Here is a 24,608-nt window from a genome sequence, read left to right on the forward strand (position 1 = left end):
ATTTTCTCATAAAAGGGTCTTGTTGATATTGCTACTTCTTATTCTTCTGAAGTGTCACATGATATCACCAGTTCCTGGTGAATTGATAAGTTGTGTTTTCACAAATATGAAGTGTCTCTATGATGTTACTGGTTCCCGATGTATTTATAGGCTGTATTCTCAGGAATATGAAGTGTTTCTATGATGTCACTGATTACCTATTTATTAATAGGCTGTATTTTCATGTATATGAAGTGTCTCTATGATGCCACTGATTCCTGATGTATATATAGGCTTTAATCTCATGATTATGAAGCGTCTATGATGTCGCCAATTCCTGATGCATTTATAGGCTGCATTCTCAAGAATACAAAGTGTCTCTACCATGTCAGTGATTCCTTTTAAATATAGACTGTATTCTCATGAATATGAAGTGTTTCAATGATGTCACTGATTCCAGATGTATTTATAGGCTGTATTCTCATGAATATGAAGTGTTTTTAAGATGTCACTGATTTCAGATGCATCTATAGGCTGTATTCTCTGTTGTGAATTCTGTGGCTGAGTTCACTTCTGTGGTCACAAGTGGTATTGCAGTCTCTGGGCTTCCTCCCTCAGGTGTTTTGGTGAGCTCGTTGGCTGCCTTGCTATTTAGCTCCACCTGAGTCTGTCTTCCTTGCTCCTTGTCAATGTTCCAGTGTTGGATCTGAGCTACTGCATCTTTCCTTGGGCCTGCTGCTCTGCTAGATAAGTGCTTCTAGTTTGTTTTCTGTTCTTTCTGTCCAGCTTGCTATTAACTTTTGCTGGAAGCTCTGAGAAGCAAAGGGGTGCACCGCCGTGCTGTTAGTTCGGCACGGTGGGTCTTTTTGCCCCTTTGCGTGGTTTTCGTTTTAGGGTTTTTTGTAGACTGCATAGTTCTCTTTGCTATCCTCGCTCTGTCTAGAATATCGGGCCTCACTTTGCTGAATCTATTTCATTCCTACGTTTGTCTTTTCGTCTTGCTAACAGTCATTATATGTGGGGGGCTGCCTGTTCCTTTGGGGTATTTCTCTGGGGTAAGTCAGGCTTGTATTTCTATCTTCAGGCTAGTCAGCTCCTCAGGCAGTGCCGAGTTGCATAGGTAGTGATGGGCGCAATCCACTGCTGCTTATAGTTGTGTGAGGATAGATCAGGTACTGCAGTCTACAGAGATTCCACGTCTCAGAGCTCGTCCTGTTGTTTTTGGTTATTGCCAGATCTCTGTGTGTGCGCTGATTACTGCACGCTGTGTTGCCTGATTGCCAGCCATAACAGTACAAGGAGCCACACCAATGATTCCCAATAGAGGGAAAAAAGAAATCCTGACATCATTTTTTTTTCTTAGCTCTGTCTTCAGTCTTTTTTTTCCCCTAGACATTAGAGTGCTTCAGGACACAGCTGTGGACATGGATATTCAGGCTCTGTGCTCCTCAATGGATAATCTCGTTGTAAATGTACAAAAGATTCAAGATACTATTGATCAGAAATCGATGCTAGAACCAAGAATTCCGATTCCTGATTTGTTTTTTGGTGACAGAACTAAGTTCCTGAGCTTCAGAAATAATTGTAAGCTATTTTTGGCCTTGAAACCTCATTCTTCTGGTAATCCTATTCAACAGGTTTTGATTATTATTTCTTTTTTGCGCGGCGACCCACAGGACTGGGCGTTTTCTCTTGCACCAGGAGATTCTGCATTGAGTGATGTTGATGCATTTTTCCGGGCGCTGGGATTGCTTTACGATGAGCCTAATTCAGTGGATCAGGCTGAGAAAAATCTGCTGGCTTTGTGCCAGGGTCAGGATGATGTAGAGGTATATTGTCAGAAATTTAGGAAGTGGTCAGTACTCACTCTGTGGAATGAATCTGCACTAGCGGCTTTGTTCAGAAAGGGTCTCTCTGAAGCTCTTAAGGATGTAATGGTGGGATTTCCTATGCCTGCTGGTTTGAATGAGTCTATGTCCTTGGCCATTCAGATCGGTCGTCGCTTGCGCGAGCGTAAATCTGTGCACCATCTGGCGGTATTGTCTGAGAGTAAACCTGAGCCTATGCAGTGCGACAGGACTATGACTAAAGTAGAACGGCAAGAACACAGACGTCTGAACAGACTGTGTTTCTATTGTGGTGATTCTACTCATGCTATTTCTAATTGTCCTAAACGCACTAGGCGGTTCGATAGCTCTGCCGTTATTGGTACTGTACAGTCCAAATTCCTTTTGTCCATTACCTTAATGTGCTCTTTGTCATCGTATTCTGTCATGGCGTTTGTGGATTCAGGCGCTGCCCTGAATCTGATGGATTTGGATTATGCTAAACGTTGTGGATTTTTCTTGGAGCCTTTGCGGTGTCCTATTCCGTTGAGAGGAATTGATGCTACACCTTTGGCCAAGAATAAGCCTCAGTACTGGGCCCAGCTGACCATGTGCATGGCTCCTGCACATCAGGAAGTTATTCGCTTTCTGGTACTGCATAATTTGCATGATGTGGTCGTGTTGGGGTTGCCATGGCTACAAACCCATAATCCAGTATTGGATTGGAACTCTATGTCGGTAACCAGCTGGGGTTGTCAGGGAGTACATGGTGATGTTCCATTTTTGTCTATTTCGTCATCCATTCCTTCTGACATCCCAGAGTTCTTGTCGGACTTTCAGGATGTATTTGAAGAGTCCAAGTCTGATGCCCTACCTCCGCATAGGAATTGTGATTGTGCTATCGATTTGATTCCTGGTAGTAAATTCCCTAAGGGTCGTTTATTTAATTTGTCCGTACCTGAACACACCGCTATGCGCAGTTATGTGAAGGAGTCCCTGGAGAAGGGACATATTCGCCCATCGTCGTCACCATTGGGAGCAGGGTTCTTTTTTGTAGCCAAGAAGGATGGTTCGCTAAGACCGTGTATTGATTACCGCCTTCTTAATAAGATCACTGTTAAGTTTCAGTATCCCTTGCCATTGATTTCTGACTTGTTTGCTCGGATTAAGGGGGCTAGTTGGTTTACTAAGATTGATCTTCGTGGTGCGTATAATCTGGTGAGAATCAGGCAGGGAGATGAATGGAAAACGGCATTTAATACGCCCGAGGGTCATTTTGAGTATCTGGTGATGCCGTTCGGACTTGCCAATGCTCCATCTGTTTTTCAGTCTTTTATGCATGACATTTTCCGTGAGTATCTGGATAAATTCTTGATTGTTTACTTGGATGACATTTTGATCTTCTCTGATGATTGGGAGTCTCATGTGAAGCAAGTCAGAATGGTTTTCCAGGTACTGCGTGCTAATTCCTTGTTCGTGAAGGGATCAAAGTGTCTCTTCGGTGTGCAGAAAGTTTCATTTTTGGGGTTCATCTTTTCCCCTTCTACTATCGAGATGGATCCGGTTAAGGTCCAGGCCATCCAGGATTGGACTCAGCCGACATCTCTAAAAAGTCTGCAGAAATTCCTGGGCTTTGCTAATTTTTATCGTCGCTTCATCTGTAATTTTTCTAGCATTGCCAGACCATTGACCGATTTGACCAAGAAGGGTGCTGATTTGGTTAATTGGTCTTCTGCTGCCGTGGAAGCTTTTCAGGAGTTGAAGCGTCGTTTTTGCTGTGCCCCTGTGTTGTGTCAACCTGATGTTTCTCTTCCGTTCCAGGTCGAGGTTGATGCTTCTGAGATTGGTGCAGGGGCGGTTTTGTCGCAGAGAGGTTCTGGTTGCTCGGTGTTCAAACCATGTGCTTTCTTTTCCAGGAAATTTTCTGCTGCTGAGCGTAATTATGATGTGGGCAACCGAGAGTTGCTGGCCATGAGGTGGGCATTCGAGGAGTGGCGTCATTGGCTTGAGGGTGCTAAGCATCGCGTGGTGGTTTTGACTGATCATAAGAACCTTACTTATCTTGAGTCTGCCAAGCGCTTGAATCCTAGACAGGCCCGTTGGTCGTTATTTTTTGCTCGTTTTGATTTTGTGATTTCATACCTTCCGGGCTCTAAAAATGTGAAGGCGGATGCTCTGTCTAGGAGTTTTGTGCCCGACTCTCCGGGGTTATCTGAGCCGGCGAGTATCCTCAAGAAGGAGTCATTGTGTCTGCCATCTCCCCTGATTTGCGGAGAGTGTTGCAGAAATTTCAGGCTAATAAACCTGATCGTTGTCCGGCCGAGAAATATGTTCGTCCCTGATAGGTGGACTAGTAAACTTATCTCTGAACTTCATTGTTCGGTGCTGGCCGGTCATCCAGGAATCTTTGGTACCAGGGAGTTGGTTGCTAGATCCTTCTGGTGGCCGTCTCTGTCACGGGATGTGCGTGCTTTTGTGCAGTCCTGTGGAATTTGTGCTAGGGCTAAGCCCTGCTGTTCACGTGCCAGTGGGTTGCTTTTGCCCTTGCCGGTCCCGAAGAGGCCTTGGACACATATTTCGATGGATTTCATTTCTGACCTTCCCGTTTCTCAAAAAATGTCGGTCATTTGGGTGGTCTGTGATCGCTTTTCTAAAATGGTCCATCTGGTGCCCTTGGTTAAATTGCCTTCCTCCTCTGATTTGGTGCCTTTGTTCTTCCAGCATGTGGTTCGTTTACATGGCATTCCTGAGAATATTGTTTCTGACAGAGGTTCCCAGTTTGTCTCGAGGTTCTGGCGAGCCTTTTGTGGTAGGATGGGCATTGACCTATCTTTCTCCTCCGCCTTCCATCCTCAGACTAATGGCCAGACCGAACGAACCAATCAGACCTTGGAAACATATCTGAGATGTTTTGTTTCCGCTGACCAGGATGATTGGGTGTCATTTTTGCCGTTGGCTGAGTTCGCCCTTAATAATCGGGCCAGCTCGGCTACCTTGGTCTCTCCATTTTTCTGCAATTCTGGGTTCCATCCTCGTTTCTCTTCAGGACAGGTTGAGTCTTCGGACTGTCCTGGTGTGGATTCTGTGGTGGACAGGTTGCAGCAGATCTGGACTCAGGTAGTGGACAATTTGACCTTGTCCCAGGAGAAGGCTCAGCTTTTCGCTAATCGCAGACGCCGTGTGGGACCCCGACTTCGTGTTGGGGATCTGGTTTGGTTATCTTCTCGTCATATTCCTATGAAGGTTTCCTCTCCTAAATTTAAACCTCGTTTTATTGGTCCGTATAGGATTTCTGAGATTCTCAATCCGGTGTCTTTTCGTCTGACCCTCCCAGACTCCTTTTCCATACATAATGTATTCCATAGGTCGTTGTTGAGGAGATACGTGGCACCTATGGTTCCATCTGTGGAGCCTCCTGCCCCTGTTTTGGTGGAGGGGGAATTGGAGTATATTGTGGAGAAGATTTTGGATTCTCGTGTCTCTAGACGGAAACTCCAGTATCTGGTCAAATGGAAGGGTTATGCTCAGGAAGATAATTCCTGGGTTTTTGCCTCTGATGTCCATGCCCCAGATCTTGTTCGTGCCTTTCATGTGGCTCATCCTGGTCGGCCTGGGGGTTCTGGTGAGGGTTCGGTGACCCCTCCTCAAGGGGGGGGTACTGTTGTGAATTCTGTGGCTGAGTTCACTTCTGTGGTCACAAGTGGTATTGCAGTCTCTGGGCTTCCTCCCTCAGGTGTTTTGGTGAGCTCGTTGGCTGCCTTGCTATTTAGCTCCACCTGAGTCTGTCTTCCTTGCTCCTTGTCAATGTTCCAGTGTTGGATCTGAGCTACTGCATCTTTCCTTGGGCCTGCTGCTCTGCTAGATAAGTGCTTCTAGTTTGTTTTCTGTTCTTTCTGTCCAGCTTGCTATTAACTTTTGCTGGAAGCTCTGAGAAGCAAAGGGGTGCACCGCCGTGCTGTTAGTTCGGCACGGTGGGTCTTTTTGCCCCTTTGCGTGGTTTTCGTTTTAGGGTTTTTTGTAGACTGCATAGTTCTCTTTGCTATCCTCGCTCTGTCTAGAATATCGGGCCTCACTTTGCTGAATCTATTTCATTCCTACGTTTGTCTTTTCGTCTTGCTAACAGTCATTATATGTGGGGGGCTGCCTGTTCCTTTGGGGTATTTCTCTGGGGTAAGTCAGGCTTGTATTTCTATCTTCAGGCTAGTCAGCTCCTCAGGCAGTGCCGAGTTGCATAGGTAGTGATGGGCGCAATCCACTGCTGCTTATAGTTGTGTGAGGATAGATCAGGTACTGCAGTCTACAGAGATTCCACGTCTCAGAGCTCGTCCTGTTGTTTTTGGTTATTGCCAGATCTCTTGTGTGTGCGCTGATTACTGCACGCTGTGTTGCCTGATTGCCAGCCATAACAATTCTCATTAGTATTAAGTCTCTATGATGTCACGGATTCCCGATTTATTTATAGGCTGTATTTTCATGATTATGAAGTGTTTCTATGATGTCACTGATGTATTTATAGGCTGTATTTTTATGTATATTAAGTGTCTCTATAATCTAATTTGTGCCGTATGTATTTATAGGCTGTATTCTGATGAATATGAAGTGTCTCTATGATGTTACTAGATCCTGATTAATTGCTAGGAAGTATTTTCAGGATTATAATGTATCTTGGTGATGTCATTGGTTCCTGCTTTCTCATGAATATTACTTACGAGATGGTGGCCCGATTCTAACGCATCGGGTATTCTAGAATATGTATGTATATAGCAGCCATATACTATAGAGCACAGGCCACGTAGTATATAGGAGTCATGTATATAGCATACAAATAGTACGTGGCCTGTGCTATATAGTATGTGGCTGCTATATACATACATATTGTACAATACCCGATGTGTTGTATATAACGCAGCCCACGCAGTATCTAACACCAGCCACGTAGTATACAGCAGCCACGTAGTATATAACACTGCCCACGTAGTATATAGCAGCCATGTAGTATATAGTACTGCCCACGTAGTATATAGTAGCCATGTAGCATATAGTACTGCCCACGTAGTATATAGCAGCCATGTAGTATATAGTACTGCCCACGTAGTATATAGCAGCCATGTAGCATATAGTACTGCCCACGTAGTATATAGCAGCCATGTAGTATATAGTACTGCCCACGTAGTATATAGCAGCCATGTAGACAACGCAGCCCACGCAGTATTTAGCAGGGTGGGCACATATCCCTGTTAAAAAAAATAATTAAAATAAAAAAGTTACGTACTCACCCCCTGGGATCCAACGACGCTGTGGCGATGGATGCGCGGCTGCCGCCATTTTCCGTTCCCAGGATGCATTGCGAATTTACCCAGAAGACATAGCGGTCTCGCGAGACCGCTAAGTCTTCTGGGTAATTTCGCAATGCATCTCTGGGACCGAAAGCTGGCAGAAGGCGCGAGCGCATCCTCGGACTACGGAGGGTGAGTATAGCAGGTTTTTTTTTTTATTATTTTTAACATTAGATTTTTTTACTATTGACGCTGCATAGGCAGCATCAATAGTAAAAAGTTGGGGACACAGGGTTAATAGCAGCGGTAACGGAGTGCGTAACCCGCGGCATAACGCGGTCCGTTACCGATGGCATTAACCCTGTGTGAACGGTGACCGGAGGGGAGTATGGAGCGGGCACTGACTGCAGGGAGTAGGGAGAGAGTAATCGGACTGTGCCCGTCGCTGATTGGTCGCGGCAGCCATGACAGGCAGCTGGCGAGACCAATCAGCGACTTGGATTCCATGACAGAGGCCGCGACCAATGAATATCCATGACAGACAGAAGGACAGACAGACGGAAGTGACCCTTAGACAATTATATAGTAGACTAGATGGCAGCCCGATTCTAAAAAATCGGGAGTCTAGAATCCATATATACTTTATTTATTCAAATGTAAGAATAATACAATTAATAAATAATAGTAAGAAAGAACAAAAAATGGCTGCACTCACCAGCTCTTGACAATTCTTGTTATTTAAGTAAAAATTCAAAAATCACACCAAAATGGCGGGCGGAGTGTGTCACAGTACGGCACGTTTCTGATTGGTCGCTCACAGCAGGCGGCAACCAATCAGACACTGGACACTGTTGACGTCACTTATCTCCGGACATTAGCTCCGGACATTATCTCCGCACATTAGCTCCGGACATTAGCTCCGGACAAAGCCACGGAAGTTGGCACAAATTGCAGGAAGTAGTATTCTAGGCAATTAATCTCCGGACATTAGCTCCGGACAAAGCCACGGAAGTTGGCACAAATTGCAGGAAGTAGTATTCTGGGCAATTATATATTAGATTACTAGTGCATAGAGAGATCAGGTGTGGTTTTATTGTTTCTTCTCTGTACATCAGGATTAAATTCCCTCTAATTTCACATGTTGTTAGGATGGAAGTGAAGAATAACTATACTCATCCGTTGCGCAGACACATGGGTGAATTGTTAACATATGAATCCTCAGTGCATAACAACATCTGGTACAATAGGAGACCAGACTGAACCTTAGACACTCTACTTCTGACATATACCTGGTGACACAGGCAACCAAGTTTACAACAGGAGACACTATTTATTACTGGTGATACTCATTCAACATTGATATATGCTGTAAAATCTCTAATTACCAGGCAAGGAGAGCAGCTATGATTTTGGCTGGGACTTGACTTGGAACCTTCTCACCGCCGCTGGATGACCTTTTACTAAGTCAGAAGTAATATGCATTATGTTCAGAGTAAACTCCACCAAATGAAACATCTCTCATCCAGTGGAAAATGATCCATGGGTATGAAATGTGATCTTCCTTTGTAAATCACACTCAAATTCTCTCTTTTATGTGGGAACATCTTGCTCAGTAGCACTGTTATTTCTTCTCCTTCAGTTTTACTTACCACAGGGCTGTACTGTATAGAAAGCTAAAACATATGCACCCTATGGAGGCTCGATTCAATCACTCCACTGTGAAATAAAGAAGCCTTTCTGCTCTGTAAGTCCTTATGTGGGTAATGTTCCAAAATTAAAATCAGACCCATACTTGTGCTGCCAAATCCTGGCAACCCCTTTATACCTCTACTAACACTCTGGCACTAGTCCTGACTTGTTCTCCTTCCCTTGCCCTAAAACCTGGCATAAGTCTTGACCCCTCCACTGAACATACTTCCTTTTGCAAACACCCCAACTTTAGTTTTGACCCCCTAACCCAATAACCTCTTTCTCCAATCTCCTGCAAACACCCTATACCCATAATACCCTGACAAATGAAATAAAAAAACACTCTGACATCTCTTTTCAACAGATTTTTCAGGTCTGACTCCTAGTTCCCAAGTCCTAACAATAACCCTCCTAGCCAAAATATTTCCAGCATACTAGGAATAGCGCTTTGCTCTCTACACAATGCCAGAACACTTGCCACTTCCCTGACCCATCCTACCGGTTCCTCTACCTAACATGTGCTGGCCATCCCAAAGCCATCCTCTAAGCATCTTGCCACTACCTCTGGCCCCTTCTTCTTCTTGAATTTCCACCAACATTCCAAAGCTTCACTCTAGTCTCTACTGCCAATACCAGGCCATGATCTCTCTTTACAAAACTAACCATCTCTCCACAGCCATATCAAGTCAACTGTCCCACTTTCAACCTTGTCTCTTTGAACTTCTATTCTTTTCAATCTATTTTATTCTTCTTAGTATCAATCTTGGTTCTCAATCCTGTATCAGTCTTATACAAAACTTATCCACCTTGCTATCAGTGTCCACTGTTACAATCATGAACACCATACACCTTCAAAGACTTTCACAATTTGAATCATGGTATCCAATTCAAAGCTAACCTCTGGATATTAGATCTAATTCTCCTAATAGTTATAGGATGAAATCAAGAAGAGCTTGCTCTAAAAACCTGATAACCTGCATTATTTTTCAATTTATGACAGGCAATATGCAGGTTAATCTTGTGCCCTCTGTTGGTGAAATCTTCTATGATTTTGTGGTTGTGAGTGTACATTTTGGGCCTGTCTAAATCTATGCACGTATTTTCATCAAGTCGATGATCACAGTGGAAAATGAAGGAATGCGGTGTCAGTGTTCGCAATAATCACAAAAACCATACACTTTAAAAGACTTTACAATATGACGTCTCCGATTCAAGCCAAACATCTGACCTAATTCTCCTAATAAACATAGGGTGAAATCAAAAAGAGCATTATCTATAAGACTAAGATTTGGCAAAATTTCATAATTGTACATATTTTGTCAGGCAATGTGCAGGTTGATCTTTGTTGGTGGAATCTTCATAGCATTTTGTTGAAGTCTCTGTGGTTCTGAGTGCACATGTTGGGCCTGCCTAAGTTTATGCGCATATTTTAATCAAGGGAAAGACCACAGTGGAAAAAGAAAACAGCAGCCAAATCAATTCTGAGTGAAGTACATAATACAACAAGAGTCTTGCCGGGCCCTCTTGCTGGCTTGTGGCCCCACACTAAAAGGGCTAAGAGCTCCAACTGATCCACTTGGTCGCTTTTGTGGATGGCTGCCATGTCTTATCCCCCCTCCCCATGTAGAAACCCGACTCTCCATACTTTCTTGTTTCTTTAAGTGGGTTTATGATTAAAATTTAGTTTGTTTTTTTCCATAAAGTGTAGTGATTAATCATGTGATCTGCGGTTTCTTTTCATCTTCCCTAAGCTATAAAAAAAAGTCCCCGGCAACATAAGAGAAAGAAAAAATGATGGGATGGTTTTGGCGCTCAGGGCAGAATATAGGATTTTATTAAACAACCTGGGATTTCTTGCTTTTTCATGCCAAAGTGGGAAGCAGAATTCTGAATTCCTCCCAGTGATTCGTCTGTAATAAAACCTCTGTAAGGTAAATTTTGGGTTCCAGCAGAGGCTGGAGAGAACATTATCTGTTAAGTTTTGCATGTGGATTCTATAAATTGGAAACGTTGGTACGTTTTTGTAATATGGTCTGGCTGAGGTCTTATGAATATATACTAAATGAAGAAGCCATGTGGTGATGATACCTATGGTAGCCTCTAGATTACAAGACATCAATGTAATGGACACACGTTGCAACACTCCAGTGTTGTCTTCCTCCACCAGTTCTGGGGCTCGTTGGGTTAAAAAGCGATGAGTGCACACAACTTGCGTTTTAGATAAATCTGAAGTGCCCAGACCTCTGCTGCAGTCATTCTAATCCCAAATTGGTTGCACTTTTGCTAAAAATATATTTCAGCTTTGACCCATTCTGTCTTTGACCATGAGTTGGTTTCTGTACTAAGTAATCTCTGCTGTGTTATTCCTGGTTCCTACTCCTGGTTTGTTCTTGAAGACACAAAAGAGAATAGTAAAACCAAAAACACTCAGTTTGAAAAAATGTTGCAGTAATCCGCAAGTGCTAGTAAAAGATGTAAAAAACAGGGTATTTGGTTGATACGTTTTTTGCAAAAAATGTATACTAAGCTACTCTACCAATCTTCACGGTATACCCTTATCAGAGCAGTCCTAACTAATGTATGCAATCCCTATCTGATGTATTTAAAAACCTGATCATCTGTATATAACCTGTGTGAACAGGGTTCAGAGAGGAAAAATCCATGTGTGCATACAGGGTAGAACAGCTTTTGTGCAGATAGCCCAAGAGGAGTGGTGGAACTCCCCAGTCTTGTAGACACAAGAGAACAATTATGGAAACAGGAACACATGGGCTACTTGCACAGTGAACAAGTCTGTATGATCATGTTCACACACCACCAAGAAACCTGAAGACACAAAAGAGAATAGTAAAACCAAAAACACTCAGTTTGAAAAAATGTTGCAGTAATCCGCAAGTGCTAGTAAAAGATGTAAAAAACAGGGTATTTGGTTGATACGTTTTTTGCAAAAAATGTATACTAAGCTGCTCTACCAATCTTCACGGTATACCCTTATCAGAGCAGTCCTAACTAATGTATGCAATCCCTATCTGATGTATTTAAAAACCTGATCATCTGTATATAACCTGTTTTTTACATCTTTTACTAGCACTTGCGGATTACTGCAACATTTTGTGTCTTCAGGTTTCTTGGTGGTGTGTGAACATGATCATACAGACTTGTTCACTGTGCAAGTAGCCCATGTGTTCCTGTTTCCATAATTGTTCTCTTGTGTCTACAAGACTGGGGAGTTCCACCACTCCTCTTGGGCTATTTGCACAAAAGCTGTTCTACCCTGTATGCACACATGGATTTTTCCTCTCTGAACCCTGTTCACACAGGTTATATACAGATGATCAGGTTTTTAAATACATCAGATAGGGATTGCATACATTAGTTAGGACTGCTCTGATAAGGGTATACCGTGAAGATTGGTAGAGCAGCTTAGTATACATTTTTTGCAAAAAACGTATCAACAAAATACCCTGTTTTTTACATCTTTTACTAGCACTTGCGGATTACTGCAACATTTTTTCAAACTGAGTGTTTTTGGTTTTACTATTCTCTTTTGTGTCTTCAGGTTTCTTGGTGGTGTGTGAACATGATCATACAGACTTGTTCACTGTGCAAGTAGCCCATGTGTTCCTGTTTCCTGGTTTGTTCTTGTCTGGTATCTGTAGCATCCATCCTAGTTCTTACTTCTGACTTGCTCCTGAGGTCCTCCTCAGACCCTTTGCCTGATATCTGTAGTTCATCTTCTGGTTTGGACCATGATCATGTGCTCTATGACGTTTCGTCACACCCTGAAAGCCCGCCTTCTAATTGTACAGCTGTTCCTCCCAAATAGGCAACTGTCCTAATCTATTCAACTGTTTAGTCACCCTGTGACTAGAGTTAGTGACAATTGATTGGCATGTCCCATTCCATCGGCATCGACACTAGGTGTGTTGACACCGGAGAGGGAGTACCGTTTCTTAATTGCCAATGGCGCAACATCGTCATTGAAGCGTGATGCACATGCGGCATCATGCTAGGCCGGCTAATCAAAAGAAGAGCCACGGATAGCGTCATTTAAGAGGCGGTACTCCCATCCAGTGGCCACAGACCACTGTCGTGGCCAATGGAATGGGTGGGACATTCTAGGCAGTGCCCCTAGAATTTTTCTTGACCCAAGGTCTCCCTTCCTTGTGGCAGAGATTGAATCAGATTCTGCAACCAGTCTAACCTGTGACAAGTCAACCAAAGTTCTCAAAGCTACATATTAGGTGAGCAAGAGTAACAACCAACATGTTCAGAGCTCTTTCCCTAGTTCCAGAACCCTACAAATTTGGGGGTTCCTTACGTCTTCGCTCTTTCCCTATTTCCAGAACCCTACAAATTTGGGGGTTCCTTACGTCTTCCTGTGAGGTACTCAGTTTGATTGGAGGCTTATGGTCCATACAGGCTGATGCTCATGGACACTGCTCCAAGTCTTTACAAACAACCAGTGGAAAAAGAGGTATGGATTGATGTTATATATGATATCAAGCTGAATGTGGCAGAAAAACCCAATATAGCTAGAGCGATATTAGAAGTGGCCTGAGTTGTCCCTTAGTGCAGCTCATTTATCTTTAACATAAAACGTTATTTATTAATGTTTTCTGAGCGTTTCCATGGAGAGTCCCTGTTTGTGAGATTCCTACGTATTCTTCAGTAATGACCATTTGATGCAATGCTTTAGTTCCCCACTAAGATGGCGCTCTTTAATTGCTCTGTGAGTATAGATTAATTTCTCTTGAACAGTGACGTGGCCACAGGACCAGGATGATTTGTGTCTCCAATCACGTCTGATTTCACCTGTGAAGGCCCAGCACTTATAATTTCTATATGACACACATTACATACTTTTTTCTTTATATGTCCATCCCTTTGCTGAAGATGCTAGATCAGTTCTTGGCAAACGGGTGCTTTAGTCATTCGTGCAGGAAGAAAATGAAAAACATATATTACACCCACAATGTATTGTGCTGCTCCCTGTGACCTAGCCTATCCCTATAAAGCTCCACACAGGGCGGTGGCCGCTTTAATGACTGCTCCACCTTTTGAATTAATTGACCTCGAAGTGTTCATGGTGATCTCCCTATTTTACTAATACAATGCCAAAAGGGCATCAAAGGCTAGAAGGCAGGCAGAAAATAGCTTGTATCTATGAAATGCTGGGGGATTACACCTATGGGTACTGTAGGTACTTGGAATTATTGGCCTTTTAATTAACCCTTGAAGCATTGTGGTGTGTTATACATCTTTCTGTGTAGAAGTAACATACATGCCCTGTCCATGCACAGTACTTTCCACTGCTTGTAAAGAGGTAATTTCCAGTTTTATGCATAAGAGCTGTGATTTACAGGTAGCCCCTATTATAATACACAGGCGGGGAGCTCTGCAGACTACCTGGCCTTGTGCCACAAACCCCCCCCCCCTCAACAGAAGTTACTTTCACCCTTGTAACTTAAAAACCCGCTTGTGACAGGATGCAAATCTTCATTACAGTGAGGATTCATCTTTGTCTGAAACGCTGGGAGATTACACCTATGGGCACTGTAGGTATTTGGGACTGATGGCTTTTGAGGGGACCTTTTGAGCATGGTGGTGTCTTATGCATCTTTTTGTGTAGTAGCAACACACGTCCTGTCCATGCCCAGTACATCCCAATGCTTGTAAAGAGGTAATTTCCATTTCTATGTATATAAGCTGTGATTTACAGGCTGTCCTCCATTATAATACACAGGCGGGAAGCTCTGCAGACTACATGGCCTCATGCCACAACCCCCCCTCAACAGTAGTCACTTCCACCCATGAAACGTAAAAACCCGCTAGTAGCACCTGTTACTCCATATGCACAGGGGTGCACTGACTTTTGCATTGCTGGTTAATTGCTTCCCAGAATTATATAGGGATAAAGTATTCTTCATGTTACAGGGTAACGGCTTCACCCCTAACTACGCAGGTACATTTCCATTTTCCCCATGGTGTGGACTGACCGACTGTCACTGCCTTCCTTCCCCCTCCTGCCCTGGAATTGGCAGGAACCATTGAGCGAGACAGTCTGCGCCTCATCTGGATTCGCTTACTCAATCAAGTCCAGATGTTGCAGATCGAGTGGCCTTTGTTTTATTTCTGTTTGGATCTGCCATGTCGGATCCGTTTAAAATCTCGCCTTCCTTACCCCCGACCCCAAAACCTCACAGTCACTTAGTATAGAGATGGCGGGGAAGGGGGGATGATGCTTCCAAATCCTTTTACTACTTCCAGCCGGGAGCCAATGGCAACTCCGGAATTAAACGTATGGCGGAATAAATAAGTGGCGCCTCTGGGAGATCCGAGGTTGGAGTCAGCATAGATATGTCCATTCAATGAATGAAAGCAGTGATCCTAAAAAACATTGGAATCAAAGTCTGTTAGAAAGTTGCCTATCTTTTCATGATATGATGATGAAGATTCAGTTTCATGATGGAGCTCCGCCGCAGGTCGCGTGGTACCTGCGCAGCCAGTAAATGTTCTCTGAATAATCCAGTGTTAGCTAATGAGGCCACCTGCAAATTATTACCCAGCATTACCTAAAAACAGGGAAAAAGTGGCCAAGTGAAATGTTTCCCGGCGGCTAATGAGCAGCTGAATGAGAAGCAGGAACAGATGTGATTGTGGATGATCCGTACATGGAACGCGTTACACTTAGGTCACCTCCAGCTGTACAGGGGCTGTGGCTGTCTCTTGTCCTGTGCAAGTAGCATCTTCAGAGAGGAAGAGGACAGAAACTCTAGCGCCATTTATTTGAAGTAGCCATTTTAAAAGTCCATATCGACACTTTAACGAGCCATGCCACAAGCCTTAAGATAAAAGACAAACCAGACACTCGATATGCAGACACGTGTTCCAGGGTGTTTGCCCCTCATTAGTGCAAGGCAACAAATGAGCAGCTATGTATTCAGTATCCCAGGTCCTCTGCTGTTCTGGTAATGACAAAAGATGCTAGGCGTTGCAGTTCCCAGTAGTTGGTAACCCAAACTTCACATCTTCAATACTTGCACTCTGTGAAAAGGTCCAAGGTCGTCCAGAAGCTAAAATCTGCTTTATTGCTGTGCGAGTCTAACACCTGCACCAACATGTTCCCCTATAGGCACCCTGCACCTGCAGACTGAAAGGAGTTCAGTCTATTGTTCCCTGTTATCAGCTACTTCAGAGCAGGGAGGGGCTGAAAGTGTGAAATGATGTGTATATTCAGCCTCTGGGTCCCGTCAATGTTATTCACGCCTTCCTGGCGTCTGATCCGCGCCTCCGTTGACAATACCCAGATTATCTGAACTATGTGTTGATAATAGCTGGAGATCTGTTACAATGGCAGCTGCTTTCAGGTGCATTTCCCAAGTGACACCTGCTGGAAAATATCGATACATGTCTGAACAGCGCTGGCCGCCTCCTCCGCTGCCAGGATCAGGTTGTTGGATGGCGTCATGGTGCAGCCTGCATTGTGTATAGTATATAAACAACAGGGTTATTAAAGGAGAACTCCAGCATTGGCAACAAGCTGCATCATCAATGCCTCCTCTGCATGAAAAAGTCAAGATAGGTCACCCATAGTGACATCTCAGAAGTTTTTCAGAACGGCGCCAATGGGCAGAAAAGCTGAGCAGGGCACTGAACCTTGTCTTTATATAATGGCTGTCCTAGGAAGTGTGGTGTATGGATCCACAGAAAGTTGGTAGACTATATATCTATATCTTCATTGCTGTTTCCACTATCCAAACTTTTAAAAACTTTCTGAAGATCTGTATTATGCTTTCCCCACTTTTCCTCCCACAACCCAGTGTACCTCCCTACCCGTCTTCTCCACAGTGCTGCATCACCATACATCTCCTCATAACTGTCTAGCGCCTGAAACATGCTCTCCAGTGCTGCACAGCCCTACATCTCCTCCTTCATTTGTCTACAACCCTGTCTTCTCCACAGTGCTGCATCACTATACATTCCTCATAACTGTCTACCACCAGAATCGTGCTCTCCAGTGCTGCACAGCCCTATATCTCCTCCTTCATTTGTCTACAACCCTGTCTTCTCCACAGTGCTGCATCACCATACATTCCTCATAACTGTCTACCACCTGAAACGTGCTTTCCAGTGCTGCACAGCCCTACATCTCCTCCTTCATTTGTCTACAACCCTGTCTTCTCCACAGTGCTGCATCACCATACATTCCTCATAACTGTCTACCACCTGAAACGTGCTCTCCAGTGCTGCACAGCCCTACATCTCCTCCCACATTTCTGTCTACAACCCTACCTGTCTTCTCCACAGTGCTGCATCACCATACATTCCTCATAACTGTCTACCACCTGAAACGTGCTCTCCAGTGCTGCACAGCCCTACATCACATCTCCTCCTTTATTTGTCTACAACCCTGTCTTCCCCACAGTGCTGCATCACCATACATTCCTCATAACTGTCTACCACCTGAAACGTGCTCTCCAGTCCTGCACAGCCCTACATCTCCTCCTTCATTTGTCTACAACCCTGTCTTCCCCACAGTGCTGCATCACCATACATTCCTCATAACTGTCTACCACCTGAAACGTGCTCTCCAGGCCTGCACAGCCCTGCATCTCCTCCTACATTTGTCTACAACCCTGTCTTCTCCAGTGCTGCATCACCATACATTCCTCATAACTGTCTACCACCTGAAACGTGCTCTCCAGTGCTGCACAGCCCTACATCACATCTCCTCCTTTATTTGTCTACAACCCTGTCTTCCCCACAGTGCTGTATCACCATACATTCCTCATAACTGTCTACCACCTGAAACGTGCTCTCCAGTCCTGCACAGCCCTACATCTCCTCCTTCATTTGTCTACAACCCTGTCTTCTCCACAGTGCTGCATCACCATACATTCCTCATAACTGTCTACCACCTGAAACGTGCTCTCCAGTGCTGCACAGCCCTACATCTCCTCCTACATTTGTCTACAACCCTGTCTTCTCCAGTGCTGCATCACCATACATTCCTCATAACTGTCTACCACCTGAAACGTGCTCTCCAGTGCTGCACAGCCCTACATCACATCTCCTCCTTTATTTGTCTACAACCCTGTCTTCCCCACAGTGCTGCATCACCATACATTCCTCATAACTGTCTACCACCTGAAACGTGCTCTCCAGTGCTGCACAGCCCTACATCTCCTCCCACATTTCTGTCTACAACCCTACCTGTCTTCTCCACAGTGCTGCACCATCCTGCATCTTTTCCACATCGCTGTCTACCCCCCTAAACATCCTCTCCAGTGCTGCAAACACCCTACATCTCTTCTTTCATCCGTGTACCACCCTACTTGTCCACTCCACAGTGCTGCACTACCTTACATCTCCTCCTGCATCCTTGTGTACCTCCTTACCCATCCTCTACACAATAATTTGTATTTCTATAGTGCCAACATATTCTATTTCAGAGGGGACTTGTACAGACAATTTCAGATATTACAGAGTAACATAATTCAATAGCTACCAAGATGAGTGAGGTTCCTGCTTGCAAGCTACAATCTACGAGGAAATAGGGGGGACACAAAAGGTAAATAGTGCATGTCATGTATGGTTCAGCCATGAATATAATTACCTGCCCTCTCCTGTGCTGCACAGCCCTACATCATCTCCCACATCCTTATGTACCTTCCTACCCATCCTCTCTGTTGCTGCACAACCATACATCAACTCTCACATTCGCATTTACCTTCCTACCTGTCCTCTCCCATGCTGCACAGCCCTACATCATCTCCCACATCCCTATGTACCTCCCTACCCGTCCTCTGCTGTGCTGCACAGCCCTACATCATCTCCCCCATCCCTATGTACCTTCCTACCCATCCCCTCCTGTGCTGCACAGCCCTACATCATCTCCCACCACCCTATGTACCTTCCTAACCGTCTTCTCCAGTGCTACACCACCCTTCATCTCTTTCATTTGTCTACTATCATACTCGTCCTCTCCACAGTACTGCACGACCCTACATCTCTTCCAACATCTTTACCATCCTACCCAACGTCTCCACCGTGCTGTACTCCTCATCTGTCAACCATCATACCCATGCTATCTGTTCTTGTAATACATAAGACTAACATCTTCCATAATCTGATGCTCCCACTATGGTCTCCATGACTTCTCTAGAGCTGTACCAGTTCTTTGCTACACCAGACATATCAGTTACATTCCCAATATCCACAGTTTTTGGCATGTTTTTTTCAGAAGGCTCATCACATGTACTCTCTGAACTGTAAAAAGTGTTGAAGAATATGTTATATATATTGAACAAGCAGCTGGGGAGCAGAAGGCTGCACGGGTACAGAGGGTCTTCCTGCTAGAAATATCCCCTCCATATTAAGATCCCCCATCCATGTGACAGGCATGAACCCACTCTGAATACATTTCACTCAGGTCTGCGGTGTTAACACTTTGTAGGGGGAGGGCTAATGGCTGTAACGTTTCATGTTGAGCCAGGGCACTATAAACATTTCACGGGTTCATATAATCCTATAGATTTGGAGCAATGGCCCCCCGAGGAATTTAACGCTTCTGGTAAGTGTAATTGAAGGATATTAAAAACCAGTTGGAATTTCGGGCCCCCACCCCCACCCCCACCCCCACCCCCACCTTTTCCCTCTTTTGTAGCCGACAGAAATATCTTCACACCAACCTGATCCCTCACTGACACGATCAATGAGATCAGTTACAAGGGCAGGTCCACATTTCACCACGCGTTTCACGTCTGCATGGATGTAACAATTGATTCTGAAAGGTCTCGTGCACTACACAGCTGAAGGTTTGTTGCAATGTATCCAGCAGTGCCTTATTCACATTAAGGTCACCTGACACATGGAAAGGTTTTAATACTAGAGACAGGATAGGACCGTACCGATGGGCACACCTTGTCGCAGTGGGATGGCTTTTATACTTTTTTGATCAAAATAGCATTAACGAAGTATCCTATGTTATTTCCATGTACAATTACTATGTACTTATTTACTTACTACAGGGTATATGCTCATTTTTTTTCTTCTTGGGTTTTATATGTGAAATGGCCAGTGTGAATGTACTCTTACACTGGACACTTATACCAGCTTTTTGCCTGGCCCATATACATCATTTATAGACTGTAAGATCATTTGTTCCTCCACCTTTATTTCACAGTTAGTACATGGGTCCCTTTAATGACAAGAGATGGGTATACAGCAATAGTAAGCACGGCGCTCTTGGCTTCTTGGAGGTGCGCAAGTTAGGTTTCCAACCCGTCAAATCAAAGCAATAAATTACTTGGCACTCAGGAGATCTTTATGCATGATCAGAAGTGAACAATTCGTTTATTTAGTGCATCCAGCTCAAACATTAAACGTTTTCGGTCTAATCAAAAGACCTTCATCAGAAACAGTTTTGGAGTACTGGAAGCCACGAAGAGTAAATGTGGGCCCACAGGGGTGCCAACAATCGGCTGAGTCCGGGAGAGAAAGGCGTCTTAAAGAGTCTGGAAATGCGGAAGCAGAGCGCTGCAGAAGGGCGAGATACTCGCAGTGGCGGTAGCGCTGAATCCTCAAAGGGCACCGGCGCCGTGCAGAAGGGGTCGCGTTCTTCCGAGGACTGCAGTCCCGGGAGAACGCGACCCCTTCTGCACGGCGCCGGTGCCCTTTGAGGATTCAGCGCTACCGCCACTGCGAGTATCTCGCCCTTCTGCAGCGCTCTGCTTCCGCATTTCCAGACTCTTTAAGACGCCTTTCTCTCCCGGACTCAGCCGATTGTTGGCACCCCTGTGGGCCCACATTTACTCTTCGTGGCTTCCAGTACTCCAAAACTGTTTCTGATGAAGGTCTTTTGATTAGACCGAAAACGTTTAATGTTTGAGCTGGATGCACTAAATAAACGAATTGTTCACTTCTGATCATGCATAAAGATCTCCTGAGTGCCAAGTAATTTATTGCTTTAAGAGATGGGTATACCCCAGAGAGTAAAAAACAGAGGGGGGGCATCAAGGCCTAGTCATATGAATAAAGAGGAGGCCAGAGCTGGAGCGGCGCGTGAAGGCTGGGGAAGGGACACCGGTGACAAGAACAGGTGAGAAGCCAGGTCACCATGATAGTTTCTTGCTTCTTTTTAACCCCTTCCTGGGCCCTGTAAACTCTGCAAAACATTGGATTTTGAATAAATATGCAATTGATGGAATTCGCTAAATTTGGGGAAATTTTTGCCGAATTTCAAATGATTTCGGATTGATTCTTTCATCCTTAGGGATGAAGCCATTGTCATCCTCCGTGAGGCTGAAGGTACAGACGACCGCCCTGGTGTCGGAGGTGAGAGGAAACACCCAGGACCCTGTAGGGTATATTTTACATCTGAGCGCTGTGTATGGGAGTGCGAGGGTTAGGGATCCAGCAGATAGGGAGTGGAGGGGCTAATGTGATGCAGATGTCCGTAGGTGTATTCATCCCTGCCAGGAATGCATTAGTGAGACCCCTACAGACCCTGAATCAAGAGTTGCGCCCAGTCTCCGTATCATACAGTCGGTTACTAATTTGCTTTGTTTCTATTCCTAACCCTTTTCAAGATCTCTGCTTGCTTTTGTGGATGGAAACATCCAGTCCTATTACAGCTGAGGGTTTGTTACAACTGAATCCAGTCTAGACAATTCTCAGTGCGGAGCCTGGGCTGCTAATATAGGCATGGATACAATGTAGCAAACCTTCAGCTGTGAAAAAGCATTTGGTCTGCACAGGGACTTTGAGTGCTGTCGATGATAATGTCACCTGTGATTGGCTGCAGCGGTGAGTGTGTTTGGCACATCACTTTGGATTATCGAAAAACTTTGATGGATGAAACAGATGAGGAATCAGTGAGCGCAGGCCTGATGGCGGCCAGCAGGAGGCGCCGTTCACACATCATGTCTTGTGTGCTATCTCTCACACGCCTGTAGCAGGATGATGATGTTTGTTGTACTGACACCTGCTGTGAATTACTCCATGATCCCATCTCCTCCTTGTACGGCGGCGGAATCCCGCTGATGTGTTTACAGGAATAGTGCTGACACTTCATGTCTCATCCACAACACAGGGCTGGGAATGCTGGGAGCTGTAGTCCTGGGGAGGATGCAGACTATGTACTAACAAATCGCAGACGCCATCCACCCAGTGCGAGGAAGGTGGTCGGATCATTATATAGAAGAGACTAGGCTACTGTGTCTTTAAGAGTGAAAAATCAAAACTTTTTTGTGTTCAAGACTTTCCTGTTTACATGTAGAGGGCTGAGCTCCCCTCCATTACCAATGCTCCTATATATGGATCGTCAGCACAATCCTCTGTGAGCGGAGCGGTGGGCTCTGTGAGCAGCACTAGTGGCTGTGAGCGAGATGAATGGTGACAGTACGGTCATCAGGCCGATGTCATGTGCATTGTGCTGTGACTGCTGCAGCGCCGTCTGTCCATCGGCCTCATGTACCGTGTGCCGCGCCTGCACCTCAGCCTCCGTCCTCTTCATGGTGTCGTTTATCGCTCCCCTCGCACTCAGGTGTCATTTTTCATGCCCTGCCCTTTCCATAGTAGAAAAGAAGCTGAAAGAAAGAGAGCGGCTTAGAAGGGCCCCAATATGTACTAAACGGGGGGCTCCATCCTGTGCTAAGTGGAGGGTTCCATCACATATTGCACCATGGGGAGCTCCGCCACATGCTACCACATACTTCAGGGGGGTTCCACCACATACACTAAGGGAGGCACCACCACATACTCCACTGGGAACTACACCACATACATCGGTTGGCTCCACCACATACTTCCCGAGGGGTGGCACTACATACTATTACATACGCCAGAGAGGGCTCCACCACATACTTCCCGAGGGGTGAAACTACATACTATTACATATGCCACAGAGGGCCCCACCATATACATAGGTGGGTTCCTCCACATAGACTACTGGGGGTTCCAACACATACACCACAGGGGGCTCCACCACATACTTCCCGAGGGGAGGCACTACATACTATTACATATGCCACAGAGGACCCCACCACATACTTCCCGAGGGGAGGCACTACATACTATTACATACGCCAGAGAGGGCTCCTCCACCACCGGACATAACTGCAAGAGAAGTATGCTGCCTTCCAGGTGCGATGATCAAGGATGTGACCGATAGGATACCAAAGCTCTTCAGCTCCAAGGACGTCCACCCATTTCTTCTGATACATGTTGGCACCAATGACACGGCAAGGAAGGACCTACCGACAATCTGCAAGGACTTTGAAGAGTTGGGGAAGAAAGTAAAGGAACTGGATGCACAGGTAGTTTTTTCTTCTATCCTTCCAGTAGACGGGCATGGCACCAGGAGATGGAACAGGATCCTTGATGCAAACAACTGGCTAAGACGATGGTGCAGACAACAAGGATTTGGATTCCTGGACCACGGTGTGAATTACTGGTATGATGGACTCCTCGCCAGAGACGGACTACACCTCAACAAACCTGGGAAACACACATTCGCCAGAAGACTCGCTACACTCATCAGGAGGGCGTTAAACTAGAAGAAGAGGGGACGGGAAGAAAAACATTAGACTCGAACAAAGACGACCCAGGAAAACATACTCAGAAGGGAGGTAAGAACATTTCTAAAACAATCCACAGTGAGGAGATTGGAACAAAACAAAATCCTCTAAACTGCATGCTCGCAAACGCCAGAAGCCTGACAAACAAGATGGAAGAACTAGAAGCAGAAATATCTACAGGTAACTTTGACATAGTGGGAATAACCGAGACATGGTTAGATGAAAGCTATGACTGGGCAGTTAACTTACAGGGTTACAGTCTGTTTAGAAAGGATCGTAAAAATCGGAGAGGAGGAGGGGTTTGTCTCTATGTAAAATCTTGTCTAAAGTCCACTTTAAGGGAGGATATTAGCGAAGGGAATGAGGATGTCGAGTCCATATGGGTTGAAATTCATGGAGGGAAAAATGGTAACAAAATTCTCATTGGGGTCTGTTACAAACCCCCAAATATAACAGAAAGCATGGAAAGTCTACTTCTAAAGCAGATAGATGAAGCTGCAACCCATAATGAGGTCCTGGTTATGGGGGACTTTAACTACCCGGATATTAACTGGGAAACAGAAACCTGTGAAACCCATAAAGGCAACAGGTTTTTGCTAATAACCAAGAAAAATTATCTTTCACAATTGGTGCAGAATCCAACCAGAGGAGCAGCACTTTTAGACCTAATACTATCTAATAGACCTGACAGAATAACAAATCTGCAGGTGGTTGGGCATTTAGGAAATAGCGACCACAATATTGTGCAGTTTCACCTGTCTTTCACTAGGGGGACTTGTCAGGGAGTCACAAAAACATTGAACTTTAGGAAGGCAAAGTTTGAACAGCTTAGAGATGCCCTTAATCTGGTAGACTGGGACAATATCCTCAGAAATGAGAATACAGATAATAAATGGGAAATGTTTAAGAACATCCTAAATAGGCAGTGTAAGCGGTTTATACCTTGTGGGAATAAAAGGACTAGAAATAGGAAAAACCCAATGTGGCTAAACAAAGAAGTAAGACAGGCAATTAACAGTAAAAAGAAAGCATTTGCACTACTAAAGCAGGATGGCACCATTGAAGCTCTAAAAAACTATAGGGAGAAAAATACTTTATCTAAAAAACTAATTAAAGCTGCCAAAAAGGAAACAGAGAAGCACATTGCTAAGGAGAGTAAAACTAATCCCAAACTGTTCTTCAACTATATCAATAGTAAAAGAATAAAAACTGAAAATGTAGGCCCCTTAAAAAATAGTGAGGAAAGAATGGTTGTA

General features: G+C 44.7%; 1 protein-coding gene across 8 annotated transcripts in view; it reads right to left on the reverse strand.

The window, feature by feature from the left end:
• The window catches only part of B3GNTL1 (UDP-GlcNAc:betaGal beta-1,3-N-acetylglucosaminyltransferase like 1), a 292,250-nt gene that overhangs the window by 35,715 nt on the left and 231,927 nt on the right, over window positions 1-24,608 (reverse strand). For 7 of the 8 annotated variants that reach the window (XM_069750606.1, XM_069750603.1, XM_069750604.1 and 4 more), the window contains one exon: window positions 21,996-22,362. The exons of the other annotated variant lie outside the window; for it this stretch is intronic. The gene's annotated coding sequence lies outside the window, so the exon portion shown is untranslated. Of the gene's footprint in view, window positions 1-21,995; window positions 22,363-24,608 lie in introns of those variants that run through there. 8 annotated transcript variants of the gene reach the window in all.

The sequence above is a fragment of the Ranitomeya imitator genome, chromosome 2 (assembly GCF_032444005.1).
Source record: "Ranitomeya imitator isolate aRanImi1 chromosome 2, aRanImi1.pri, whole genome shotgun sequence".
NCBI lineage: Eukaryota > Metazoa > Chordata > Amphibia > Anura > Dendrobatidae > Ranitomeya > Ranitomeya imitator.